The following is a 13,434-nucleotide window of genomic DNA, read 5'->3' as shown; positions in this document are numbered from 1 at the left end:
AATTAATTTAAGTTAATAAATGCAAACAATTGGCAGATAAACATCAATAGTTAAGTACAAGACCAAATTAATATTATTACTGCCACCGTCAACCAACTTCTGAGGTCGGCCAAGGGAACCCAAGTTGACTCGGGGCATCTTTATGAGATGTTATTATCCCGAAATAGAATGATTAGTATGGAGCTGCAAAATTTATTACTAGCGATAGCTCTAGCTAAGGCCAACATTGTGAGCCCTAGTATACTAGATCATGCAGACCTAGAAGATATATGGATAGAAGAGCCCACAGATACCCCCATCAAAGACTTATTGTCCGTTGCTTCCGTTAAAATATTACAGTCCGCTAACCTTTTGTATTTTGTTATCAAATTTTCAATAATCAAGTCGTCGTGTATTAAAATCACTGTTTTTCCCGTGTCCCATCACGACACGATGCTCAGGCTGGAGGACAGAATAATAGCAGATTGCAATGGAGAAATCCACACGGTCAACAATTGCTCCACAACACCTGGAGCCACATTTTGCCAGCTGGCGTTAAGAAGGTCGTGCGCGCAAGAGCTCCACGCTGGAGGCGTAGCGCACTGTGACATCCAGCACAGCGATCTACATCCATTTACTCACGTAGATGAAGGCATCATAATTGTAAACGATCGTCCGGCACGTGTGAGTGTGGATAATGGCACTTACATCCATAAACGAGGCACGCATCTCATTACTTTTACTGAGAGTGCCATGGTTAATGAAACCCGTTTTGTCAACAATGACAGGGCCCAGAAAAGGGTCCCAGGAGTAGCCAGCTCGCCCTCCCTGAATATTACTATGGAGCACAACATCCTCAGTCTTCCATACCTTCACCGCTTAAGTGAGCGTAACCTGGAACACATCAAGAGAGTCGGGGAGACTATCAACGACTATCATTCACATCAAATAGTACTGGTGGCAGGAGCAATATGCTGCGCGTTGATCTGCGTCGGCTTCACCTATCGGCGAGTCATCCAGGCCAGGAGAACTACGGTCCAGATAGCAGATATGATCGCCCAAATAGGGTCGGCCTAGGGGGCCTTAATCCTGAGGGGGGAGTAGTTAACTAAGTTAACCGGGCGACGGCAATGACCGATCGTCCGAAAGCTCGCTCTGGCCAAATTGCTGACACAGCGTCTGGCCGGAAGCTCGTGCATAGCCGGCAAGCACTACCCATTGGAGTGGCCGCTATGAGTCCCTTTTTCTGTTAGCTTTAAGTTCAGTTCATTTTTATATCTCAATAAAGACAGAGCCATCGCTCTTGATTTAAATTCCGGCTCAGCCGTTACACATTTTGTATTATTGGTTGTTGTGCCTTAAGGGCCAACGATAACGGAGGTATTTCCTCCCTACATAAATCCTAACAAAGAAGGAAGACCGCTAGGCAGACTTGCCCGGCACACCCCCTCCCGCTGCCGACACATTGACTGCTGCGCGGGACTGATTAACTCCCTACATAACTCCCAACAAAGAAGAAAGATCGCTAGGCTGACTTGCCCGGCACACCCCCTCCCGCTGCCGATACATTGACTGCTGTGCGGGACATTTACTAATTTACATATCACTAGCATCAATTTTTGCTGTAACTTTTTTCCATGCTTTAGTAAACATAGTGAATCTGTTATTCGCAAGGTCACTACTTTTCGTACCTCGTCATTTACAATGACTTCGTATATGTTGGGCTGAGAAACTTTATTTAGAGTTTGCTCAGGCAAATCTGTTTTTTCTTTTTCTGTTCCTGCGCAGAAATTTTTCGGTTTACTTTGGTTTCTGGTAGTGACTCAGAGAATTTTATTATTTGTTTGAATATTTTTTAAGTTAATATAGTTGTTGTTGAAACCGCGTCGGCTATATGATTGTCTTTTCCCTTAAGATATTCCAGAGTAAAATGATATTCTTCTTAGTCTAATTGCATTCGTGTTAGTTTTGAGATCGGGTTTGTCATTGAAAATAAGTAAGTTAATGGCCTATGGTCTGCTTTGACTGTGAAATGTCTTCCATATTTGTTGCTTCCTCCTTTTGTAAATTGTTATTGTAATCTTGAGTAAGAAAAGCATCACACGCTTGTTTGCTTGCATCTGTTGTCATACAAAATTCTTTATTAAAATCTGGATATTGCAGTGGTGTGGGGTTCATCAATTGAATTTTAAGGTATTCGAATGCTTTTTGACATTGATCATTCAAATTTAACATTCTTTTTACATAATCTAGTTATGTGACGTGAGTAATCGGAAATTTTTTAATAAAACGTTTGTAGTAATTGCAAAATGCAACGAATCTTCTAGCGCTGACTGCGTCCGTTGGGACTGGGTATTTTTCTGTTTCATCGTATTTCTTACTGTCTTGCAAAATTCCTTTGTCAGTACACTTGTGTCGAAGGAAAGTCACTTCGTCTCTGAAAAATGTGTACTTTTCTGGGTGCAGTTTAAGATTGTGTTTCCTACATAAATCAAAAACGTTTGTAAGATTTTTAATCATATGCTTTTCTGAACAACCGATGACAATTAGGTCATCCATATACAAGAATGCCTGGGAAGGTTCGATACCTGAAAATGCAATTGTTATCATTCTTTGGAAAGAACTTGGAGCTATTTTTAAACCATAAGATAATCGCGTGAAGCGATAGGATCCATTGCTCGTGGAAAAGGACGTTCTATTTCTAGACGTTTCCTCGAATTCTATTTAATGGAATCCTGACATCAGATCTAGACTTGAAAAGTATTTAGCTCTACCTAGTTGGTATTCTTGGTAGTGGAAATTTATCTGATAAAACTATTTTGTTAATTTGGCGGTAATCAATTACTAAACGCCATCTTTTTTTTCGGGACGATTAATAATGGACTGTTGTGTTCAGAAACGGAAGGTTCTACTATTTTGTCTTATGTTAATTTATCTACTTGTTTTTCTACTTCTTCTTTTTGACTGTGGGGAATTCTATAATTCCGAAGTGGTTTGTACCTGTCGCACGTTATTATTGTTTTGACTGTTTGTATTTGTATTGTTATTGTTGTTATTTTTTCTGTTCTTATTGTTTCCACTACGGTTGCTTCCTCTAAAATTACCTCTATATTAGTTGTTGGTCTGATTTTTATAGTTTCGGTTATAACCGTTATAGCCATAATTTTGTTAATATCCCATATTCTGATAATTACCTCGGTTATTACCTCTACAGCGGTAATTATTTCTGAAATTGTTACCGCGATAGTTGTTTCTTCTTTGTGTGTACAATATTGAGTTGGCATTGCCCGTCATTTCAGTCCTGCATTGTATGTACTTAGTGACGGTTTCATTCATAGTTGTGAAGTTGCTTGCCTCTAAAATTGTTTTTAGGAGGCCATGATCACAATTTTTAACCATTGTAGCGATGGCTTCCTTTGTGATGAATTTGTCAGCATATTTGGCTGGTAGGCCTTCGTCAATGTACGAAGCTTCAAGGAGCTTTCGTAAATTGTCTATTTCTGAAGAAATTTCTCGGCTGTTTTGCCTTTCTGGCTTGTTTTCGCCATTTTTGCATTGACTACGTCGGATGTGTTACCGACTTTAGTGTCTTGTAATTTTTTATGATTGAATTTATTGTTAATTCATTCTGTACCTTGTATAGTGTAGATCCTATAATTTTTGATTTAATGACTTCTACAGCCAAATCTTCGAATGTGCCTTTAGTAAAGTTCAAAGCTGTTACGAATCTTTGAAGGTGTATCTTTTGTCCGTTAAATTCCGGAATGGCATTCGAGATATCTTTTATTTATGCCCTTGGGGCTGCTGGATCTGCCATTATGTTTTCTTTTATGTCTGGCGCACTTATATCCGAGTCTATATCTTCTTCTTCTGCTTCTGTTACTGTTATAAATGCAGGAATTGTTAGATCATGTAGATCTAATTCAATTCCCTCGCAAGAATCAGAATCTTCATTTTCCGATAGGGGTATTTCTTGATCTATTGTCAAGGGGGTATTTAAAATTGTCGGTATCGATATTTTTAAATTATACCTATCTTTGACAGTTATTAAATTTGTTCGTAACTTGATCAATAATTTAGATAATTTTGACCAATTCGTTCTATTAATTGCTTTACTATTTTCATGTACTAGAATCTACAAGAGTCTTTGCCCGTTTATTAATAGTGTCTTTATGTATTGGCCTATGTCTATTTCCGAGAATACTTTACAGTTTCTTACGGTAGACAGTACTATTGCTTTTTGCGTGCCGCTGCAATGAATAAGCGGGGAAAAAGCTAGTTCGTATCTATTCATATACTCGTCTTCAAAATCTGAAATTGATAGAGGCTCTGCTCTGTTTCTAAATATGGCTAATACCCTATTCTCAAAATTTGGTTGATTGGCCATAGTAATTCTACTGCAATCTGTGGTATTCATTTTAAGTTTTAAATAATTTTTATTTCCTTTCAAAATTTTAATTCTCTTTTTTTAGTATGTCACTGCATACATATACAAATTTTGTATTTTATTTTCATTTTGAAACATATTTTTTTTATAATAATTGTTTTGGTGTCAATTAAAACCATTTTGGGAGTTATTTCTGTATTGTATTAAGATATCGCGTTGGTTTTCATTTATTTAAAATATAAATATTCATTCATATTGTATACATACATGTATACTCGCACTCAGTGTTCTCAAAAGGCCCTTAACAATCTGCAGGGCACTTTGGTTTTCGTGCTTCTTCATGTCTTTCTTATTTTTATACGCATCCAACTCTCTGTACGTATTTTCTCTTTCTTCGTTTTACATTTTCTTCCCAGGGTACTGGGGTTCTTTTTTCAGCGTACAGTTGCCTATTTAATTCCTTTATTTTAAGATTTGGGAAGTTTTCTTTTTGACCTCCTCTCTTTTTTATACCCTTGCAGAGAGTATTCAAATAAAAAGTGTGCAACGCAGTGAAGGGGACATCTCCGACCCTATAAAGTATATATATTCTTGATCAGGATCACCTCCTGAGTTGATATAGCCATGTCCGTCTGTCCGTCTGTCTTTTTCTACGCGAACTAGTCTCTCAGTTTTAAACATATCGAATCGGTATCGGCCGACTATATCCCATAGTAAGTTGAGATTTTTTATGACTATTATGAATGCATCATATAATTTACCTATTGCATATGTTTAATGTAAATTATTAAAAGTTGCTTAAAATCTCCAAAAGGACATACTTTAAAAGTGACATTAATGAGGTAATTACGATTTTGATATTCAATATTATTTTCAATTAAGCCAATTATCTTGTCCGAAGAAAAAATACAGTACGCAAATGAGCTTGATACGTGTACTTTTTTAAAAAACGTTTTGAAGAATTTCCTTCGGTCATACCAAATAGGTTCATGACGTTTTCATCTTCAAACAATAAACGAACGCTCTCTGGGGTTGTCGGAGACTTTGGCAAGAATGGCTGCCTTATTCTTTGTAGAGTTCGTTTGACAAAGTAGTAGTTGATCTCAATTTCCTCATTACCTTTGGTTTTTCTTTATCAAACAGAAAATTTAAGAAAAGTAATAATTAAATTTTAATATCGAATTTTACTAAAAATACAAAAATATAAAAGTATGTAATACTACATTTAATGTAGGGGGCGATTCTGCCACAAAAAGACTCCTTGTGGTCAAACAAAATTCCCACGGCGCAACCGCAAAGGGAGATGAAATTAATAAATCGGGGGCGTCGTGGTGTAATTCAGTCGGAGCGAGGGAGAGCAAGAGGAGGAGAGCGAAAGCTCGGAGAGCCGTGGGCCACTGACCTAAACAATATATTGTGCAACCAACTTTATCTACATAGAACATACACAACTATGTAATCTACGACGTAATCTGTAAATACAAAATGTAATAAAAACAAATTAAAAAAGTTTTAAAATCACAAAAAAAATCGTAATATTAAAAAATAAATATTTATTTAATATTAGTTTTTTAAATTTGTTATTTTTACAAAAGATTTTTACTTTCAGAAACTGTCAAAATACTTTTAACTTTAATTTTTTTTCATTCAGAAGTAGTAAAAATATGAGGAATATTTGACTTAAAAAAATTATTATGTTTGTCTAGTCACTCAACATTTGGCATTTTTGTTTAATTTCTGATACCGCACCGAGTTTTGCTATTTCGCGACACTGGGACGGATGATTATGCACCATATTATTAACATTAGAAAAAGCACGTGATTTATCTGAACTTAAATATAGTCTGATATTTGTAAAGTTAAGAAGTTGGGATTTTCTATAGGATTTATTTTTGGCCAATTAATTCGACCTAACAAATCCTATAGCCGCCATATAACTGATTGATCTGAAATGCCATAACTTTGGTATTTGTAAGGAAGTTGGGATTTTTAATGGGTTTTATATTTGGCCAATCAATCCAACCTACCAAATTTCTTAAGGATCGGCCGACTATATCCTATAGTTGCCATATAACTGAACGATCGGAAATTCCATAACATTAGTGTTTTTAAAGTTAGGAAGTTGGGATTTTTTATGGGTTTTATATTTGTCCAATCAATCCGACCTACCAAATTTCATCGTCTGACTATATCCTATAGCTGCCATATAACTGATTGATCGGAAATGCCATAACTTTGGTGTTTTTATACCCGTTACTCGTAGAGTAAAAGGGTATATTGTATTCGTGCAAAAGTATGTAACAGCTAGAAGGAAGCGTTTCCGACCCTATAAAGTATATATATTCTTGATCAGGATCACTAGCCGAGTCGATCTAGCCATGTCCGTCTGTCCGTCTGTCTGTCCGTCTGTCTGTCTGTCTGTCTGTCCGTATGAACGCTGAGATCTCGGAAACTATAAAAGCTAGAAGATTGGCATTTTGCATGCAGATTCTAGGAGTTCCTACGCAGCGCAAGTTTGTTTCAAAATGGTGCCACGCCCCCTTTAACGCCCACAATCGCTTATATACGATTTTAAAAAATTAAATATTTCGGAAAAGTAAAAATGCACTTTTATTGTGTTTATCAATACCTATCGAAATGTAGAAGAAATTTTTCAAATCGGACCATTCGTTAAGAAGTTATGCGTGATCAAAGTTTCTATCTCCATCTCCCTCGCACTCCCTTTACCTGAGTAACGGGTATCTGATAGTCGGGGCACCCGACTATAGCGTTCTCTCTTGTTAAAGTTAGGAAGTTGGTATTTTTTATGAGTAATAAGAATGCAACATATAATTTACCTTCTGCATAAGTTTAATGTAAATTATTAAAAGTTGCTTAAAATCTCCAAAAGGACATACTTTAAAAGTGGCATCAATAAGGTAATTACGATTTTGATCTTGAAAAAAAATACAGTACGCAAATGAGCTTGATACGTGTACTTTTTTGAAAAAACGTTTTGGAGAATTTCCTTTGGCCATACCGAATAGGTTCATTACGTTAAAAACTTGTTTTATGTCCAAATTTGTATTGTCTTGGCATTTTTGTTAAATTTCTGATACCGCACCGAGTTTTGCTATTTCGTGAAACTGGGTCGGATGATTATGCACCATATTATTAACATTAGAAAAAGCACGTGTTATATCTGAACCTAAATAATGGTATTTGTAAAGTTAGGAAGGGATTTTCTAAGAGATTTATGTTTGGCCAATCAATCCAACCTACCAAATTTCAAAGGGATCGGCCGACTATATTCTATAGCTGCCATATAACTGAGCGATCGGAAATTCCATAACTTTAGTGTTTTTAAAGTTAGGAAGTTGGGATTTTTTATGAGTATTAAGAATGCATCATATGAATAATTTTGGAGAAAACAATTTACAGAATATTCTGCAAGGGTATATCAACTTCGGCTCCGCCCGAAGTTAGCTTTCCTTTCTTGTTTTTTATTTATTTATTTTTGGAATCGAAGAGGTTTTAAATATATATTTTTATTAATATTATGTATTTGTTTAATCTATATATGTAAAACAAAGTCGTGTTAGTTACTTCACTTATAACTCAAGAACGGCTGAACCGATTTAGCTGAAAATTGGCAGGGAGGTAGTTTAGAGCCAGGAGAAGGACATAGGATACTACTCGTTCGTCAGCATTCCCGTTGAGGAGATAAATAATCGTGCTTTAGTTTTGATCGAAGATATGTGTTACCTCATGTGCGGTAATTTATTAATCAGGTTAGGAATTCCAGCAACATATCGTGAAAGGAATGACGCATTTAATCGAGAATTGGAACGGGAACGTGAATAGCACCAGGAATTAGATTTAGTAGTTCAAAGGAATGTACCCCTGTTGAATTACCAACAAAAGGAAGTTTATGATACTTTAATGAAGGCAATCGATGATGAAAATGGTGGTTTATATTTCCTAGATGCCCCTGGTGGAACTGGAAAGACATTCCTCATGTCTTTAAGTTTAGCAACTGTTCGGGCGAGATCTAACATAGCGGTTGCAGTTGCTTCTTCTGGAATGGCAGCCACATTGTTAGAAGGATGCCGTACGGCTCATTCAGCATTCAAATTACCGTTAAATCTTCAAACTATTGAAGAACCAACGTGTAATATTGCAAAACACTCAGCAATGGTCAAAGTTTTTGCGGTATCGAAAATCATTATCTGGGACGAATGCACAATGGCGCATAAACGTGCATTAGAAGCACTTAACCGAACATTAAAAGATTTACGCAATGACTCGAGCTGTTTTGGAGGAGGAATGATTTTACTTTCTGGCGATTTCCGCCAAATACTGCCAGTAATTCCAAGATCTACGGCTGCCGACAAAATAAACGCTTGCCTCAAATCGTCAAATCTATGGCGCCATGTGAAGAAACTGCAACTGACAACAAACATGAGAGTTACATTGCTTAATGATACATCTGCTGAAGATTTCTCGGAGCAATTGCTAAATATCGGTAATGGTGAAGTACCTGTCGATGAATCGAGCGGAGTAATATCATTTCAAAATAATTTCTGTAATTTTGTCTCATCAAAAGACGAACTTATCAACAATGTATTTCCAGAAATTATTTCTAACTACAAAAATAATGAATGGTTGAGTAAGAGACTAAACTACATAATTTAAAATAAGATCATTGGAACAATGCATTCATTCAAATCTATTGACTGCGTCACAAATGAAGATGAAGCCACCAACTATCCAATTGAATTTTTAAAATCTTTGGACGTGCCTGGCTTACCACCGCACAATTTACGCCTAAAGGTTGGCTCCGTAGTAATCATGCTTCGAAACATAAACCAACCAAAACTGTGCAACGGTACGCGTTTGGTGGTTAGAATAATATAAATAATGATAGGAAAATTCTAAGGTGAGGAAGTTCTCATTCCGAGGATACTGATGATCCCAACCGATATGCCATTTGAATTTAAAAGACTTCAATTTCCGATTCGTCTTGCATTTGCCATGTCCATCAACAAATCACAAGGCCAATCCTTAAAAGTTTGTGGTTTAAATCTAGAACATTCATGTTTTTCCCATGGTCAATTATACGTGGCATGTTCACGGGTTGGAAGACCATCTGCGTTGTTTGTTTTTGCGCCTGATAATAAAGCAAAAAATGTCGTGTATCACAAGGTACTTAAATGAAGAGAAACCTTTGTACTAAAATACAGAAATAATTATAAATGATTAATATACGTATTTAATTTTTTTTGTATTTTTTCCAACAAAAAAAAACCGGTTTATTTATTGACATTAAGATAAGACGGAACAAAGTTCGCCGGGTCAGCTAGTAATATATAAAACGACTAACGAGTAATATGCCAAACGCACGCAGTTGAGGGGAGCTAAGTGCCGAGGGAAGTTTTATTGGCTACCGCCCTCGCCTTACAACTAGAAAATTTAAATCAACGCCGCAAGTGCGCAAACAACGGCTGAGACCATTAATATCTTTTATAATGCATTGAACTCCTTATTTTATGTAACGACCTGATTCTTTAGTTTCTGCTCGCTACGTAAACGTGCGGCTAGCTCAGAGAGGTTGTGAGTTCGTTCCACCAAATTTATATTGAGTGACTGCCCGTTACCAAAGGATAACGCTAGAAATGATTAGGTTGGTGCTGGTTTATTGATTCTCTAAAATATAGCCTTATTGCTATTATTCTGCTGCCCGTTGTCGCTGTCTTCTGCTGCGTTGCTCCTGGCTCACTGCTGCGCTGCTCCTGGTGTCCTGCTGCGTCGCTCCTGGCTTACCGCTGCGTCGCTCCTGGCCTGCTACTGCGTTGCTTCGGCTTGCTGCTCCGGGACGGCTCCACTAAAAACCCTGGATGTTATGCGAGCTTCCCTACCGGGGCCGGCAAGGTGTATCGCCAAGCAGGTGAACCGAAGTTACGCTTTAGCGCCTAGCCACCTTCATCGCCTGACACCGCGCAAGGACTCCCTAAGATTGATTTCACCGCGACCTAGCACCGTTGGATCTCAGCGTTGTAGCCTCAGCCTTGTAGACTTGTCGTCGTTCGGCGTCTCGACTTTGCGATCTTGATCCTTGGGCACTTCGGTTTCGATTTGTACTTATTCCGCGTCCACGCACTCGCTCTGATTCTCGCACTCGTACTGTCCCGAGCTATTTCCCTCGTGTCCAAGGTCCACTGAGGTACCGTTAATTCACGGCGTGTCCTCTTTAGGCCGGTCCGAAGTCCGCCAATTAACCGTTGACCTCGTTGCCCTTGCCAGGCGTGGGCCCAAGGTCCATCGAGGTACCGTTCATTCACGGTGTGTCCTCTTTATGCGGGTCCGAAGTCCGCCAATTTACTTTATGACCTCGTTGTCCTTGCCATATGAGGGTCCAAGGTCCGAATATTTCCCGTTTGACCTGGATACATTATTTATTAACGATCTCCCTCTAGTCTTGTCAAATTTGCGTGTCCTAATGTCCTCATGTTATCAAACCGTAGAACGATGAAGTGCACTACTTTTAATCATAAACTTTTTCATCGCGATGTGGAGAGTCCCGATTTACAGGGTCCCCTAAAATTGTCGGTGCATAATAGAATTACCAGGAACTCTTACTTTAAATTATAGTAGATCTAACTAGTACTGCGTAATGACTAAAAAATGTTATTTCCACTACCATTGCCAATCTTAAAAGCATTCATTTTATCTTATTTACCAACAAATTAGTATTGGTATTTTGTTCCGTATGTATTCTAACTTAGTCTGTCCGTTTCCATATGGTCCTTTTTCACTCCTCGCGATCTTGTTTTTTAGGCCCACTTTGGAATAGTGCCGCTTGGTTGTAGTGATCATAGTGCAACAACGTCCGAACAAAAAATGTATTGTTTTTTCTAGAGATAGCTCGTGCTAATAGGAGGTCTGCGACCAGCAGGTAGTCTATAGCGGATTTCCCTTTCTTAAAACCAGTTTGACTTTTGTGGATGAGTTAATTGTTTAATACAAGCCACCACAGTCGTTTTTCCATAATTATATCCAACATTTTGGATAAACATGAGTTCAGTTAAATAGGCCGGTAAGAATTTAGCATGGTTTTATATGTGTTTGGCTTGACAATCGGTATTGTTAGCCTAATTTTGTAGGGGTGTAGCTATTGCGTATTTCGTTTTGAAGGTTTATTAAATTTATCTTTGGTTTTCTGTCCAGGCTTCTTTCCTTTTGATTGAGTTAGTGCTCCTGTAAACTTTGAATATATTTTGGTTTTTCGATTTCTATTTCTCTTTGATGATATTAAGTAAGATGATATTAAGTAATATTTGTTTATGGTTTATAAAGGTGTTGGAGAAGTTTGTATCAAGTGATGCTTCTGAAAAGTTTTTGCAAAATATCTCTGCTATTTCTAGTTTATTGGTAATATTTGTGTTTGGTTTGAGGATCTCTTTCTTCGTTTTTACATTTTCTTCCCCGGGTACTGGGGTTGTTTTTTCAGCGTACAGTAGCCTATTTAATTCCTTTATTTAAAGATTTAGGAAGTTTTCTTTTTGACCTCCTCTTTTTTATACCCTTGCAGAGAGTATTCAAATAAAAAGTGTGCAACGCAGTGAAGGGGACATCTCGGACCCTATAAAGTATATATATTCTTGATCAGGATCACCTCCTGAGTTGATATAGCCATGTCCGTCTGTCCGTCTGTCTTTTTCTACGCGAACTAGTCTCTCAGTTTTAAACATATCGAATCGGTATCGGCCGACTATATCCCATAGTAAGTTGAGATTTTTTATGACTATTATGAATGCATCATATAATTTAACTTTTGCATATGTTTAATGTAAATTATTAAAAGTTGCTTAAAATCTCCAAAAGGACATACTTTAAAAGTGGAATTAATGAGGTAATTACGATTTTGATCTTCAATATTATTTTCAATTAAGCCAATTATTTTGTCCGAAGAAAAAATACAGTACGCAAATGAGCTTGATACGTGTACTTTTTTAAAAAACGTTTTGAAGAATTTCCTTTGGTCATACCAAATAGGTTCATGACGTTTTCATCTTCAAACAATAAACGAACGCTCTCTGGGGTTGTCGGAGACTTTGGCAAGAATGGCTGCCTTATTCTTTGTAGAGTTCGTTTGACAAAGTAGTAGTTGATCTCAATTTCCTCATTACCTTTGGTTTTTCTTTATCAAACAGAAAATTTAAGAAAAGTAATAATTAAATTTTAATATCGAATTTTACTAAAAATACAAAAATATAAAAGTATGTAATACTACATTTAATGTAGGGGGCGATTCTGCCACAAAAAAGACTCCTTGTGGTCAAACAAAATTCCCACGGCGCAACCGCAAAGGGAGATGAAATTAATAAATCGGGGGCGTCGTGGTGTAATTCAGTCGGAGCGAGGGAGAGCAAGAGGAGGAGAGCGAAAGCTCGGAGAGCCGTGGGCCACTGACCTAAACAATATATTGTGCAACCAACTTTATCTACATAGAACATACACAACTATGTAATCTACGACGTAATCTGTAAATACAAAATGTAATAAAAACAAATTAAAAAAAGTTTTAAAATCACAAAAAAAATCGTAATATTAAAAAATAAATATTTATTTAATATTAGTTTTTTAAATTTGTTATTTTTACAAAAGATTTTTACTTTCAGAAACTGTCAAAATACTTTTAACTTTAATTTTTTTTCATTCAGAAGTAGTAAAAATATGAGGAATATTTGACTTAAAAAAATTATTATGTTTGTCTAGTCACTCAACATTTGGCATTTTTGTTTAATTTCTGATACCGCACCGAGTTTTGCTATTTCGCGACACTGGGACGGATGATTATGCACCATATTATTAACATTAGAAAAAGCACGTGATTTATCTGAACTTAAATATAGTCTGATATTTGTAAAGTTAAGAAGTTGGGATTTTCTATAGGATTTATTTTTGGCCAATTAATTCGACCTAACAAATCCTATAGCCGCCATATAACTGATTGATCTGAAATGCCATAACTTTGGTATTTGTAAGGAAGTTGGGATTTTTAATGGGTTTTATATTTGGCCAATCAA

The sequence above is a fragment of the Drosophila rhopaloa genome, unplaced genomic scaffold (assembly GCF_018152115.1).
Source record: "Drosophila rhopaloa isolate 14029-0021.01 unplaced genomic scaffold, ASM1815211v1 contig_155, whole genome shotgun sequence".
Classification (NCBI taxonomy): Eukaryota; Metazoa; Arthropoda; class Insecta; order Diptera; family Drosophilidae; genus Drosophila; species Drosophila rhopaloa.
The sequence above is the reverse complement of the archived record's forward strand: the minus strand, read 5'-3'. Positions refer to the sequence as shown.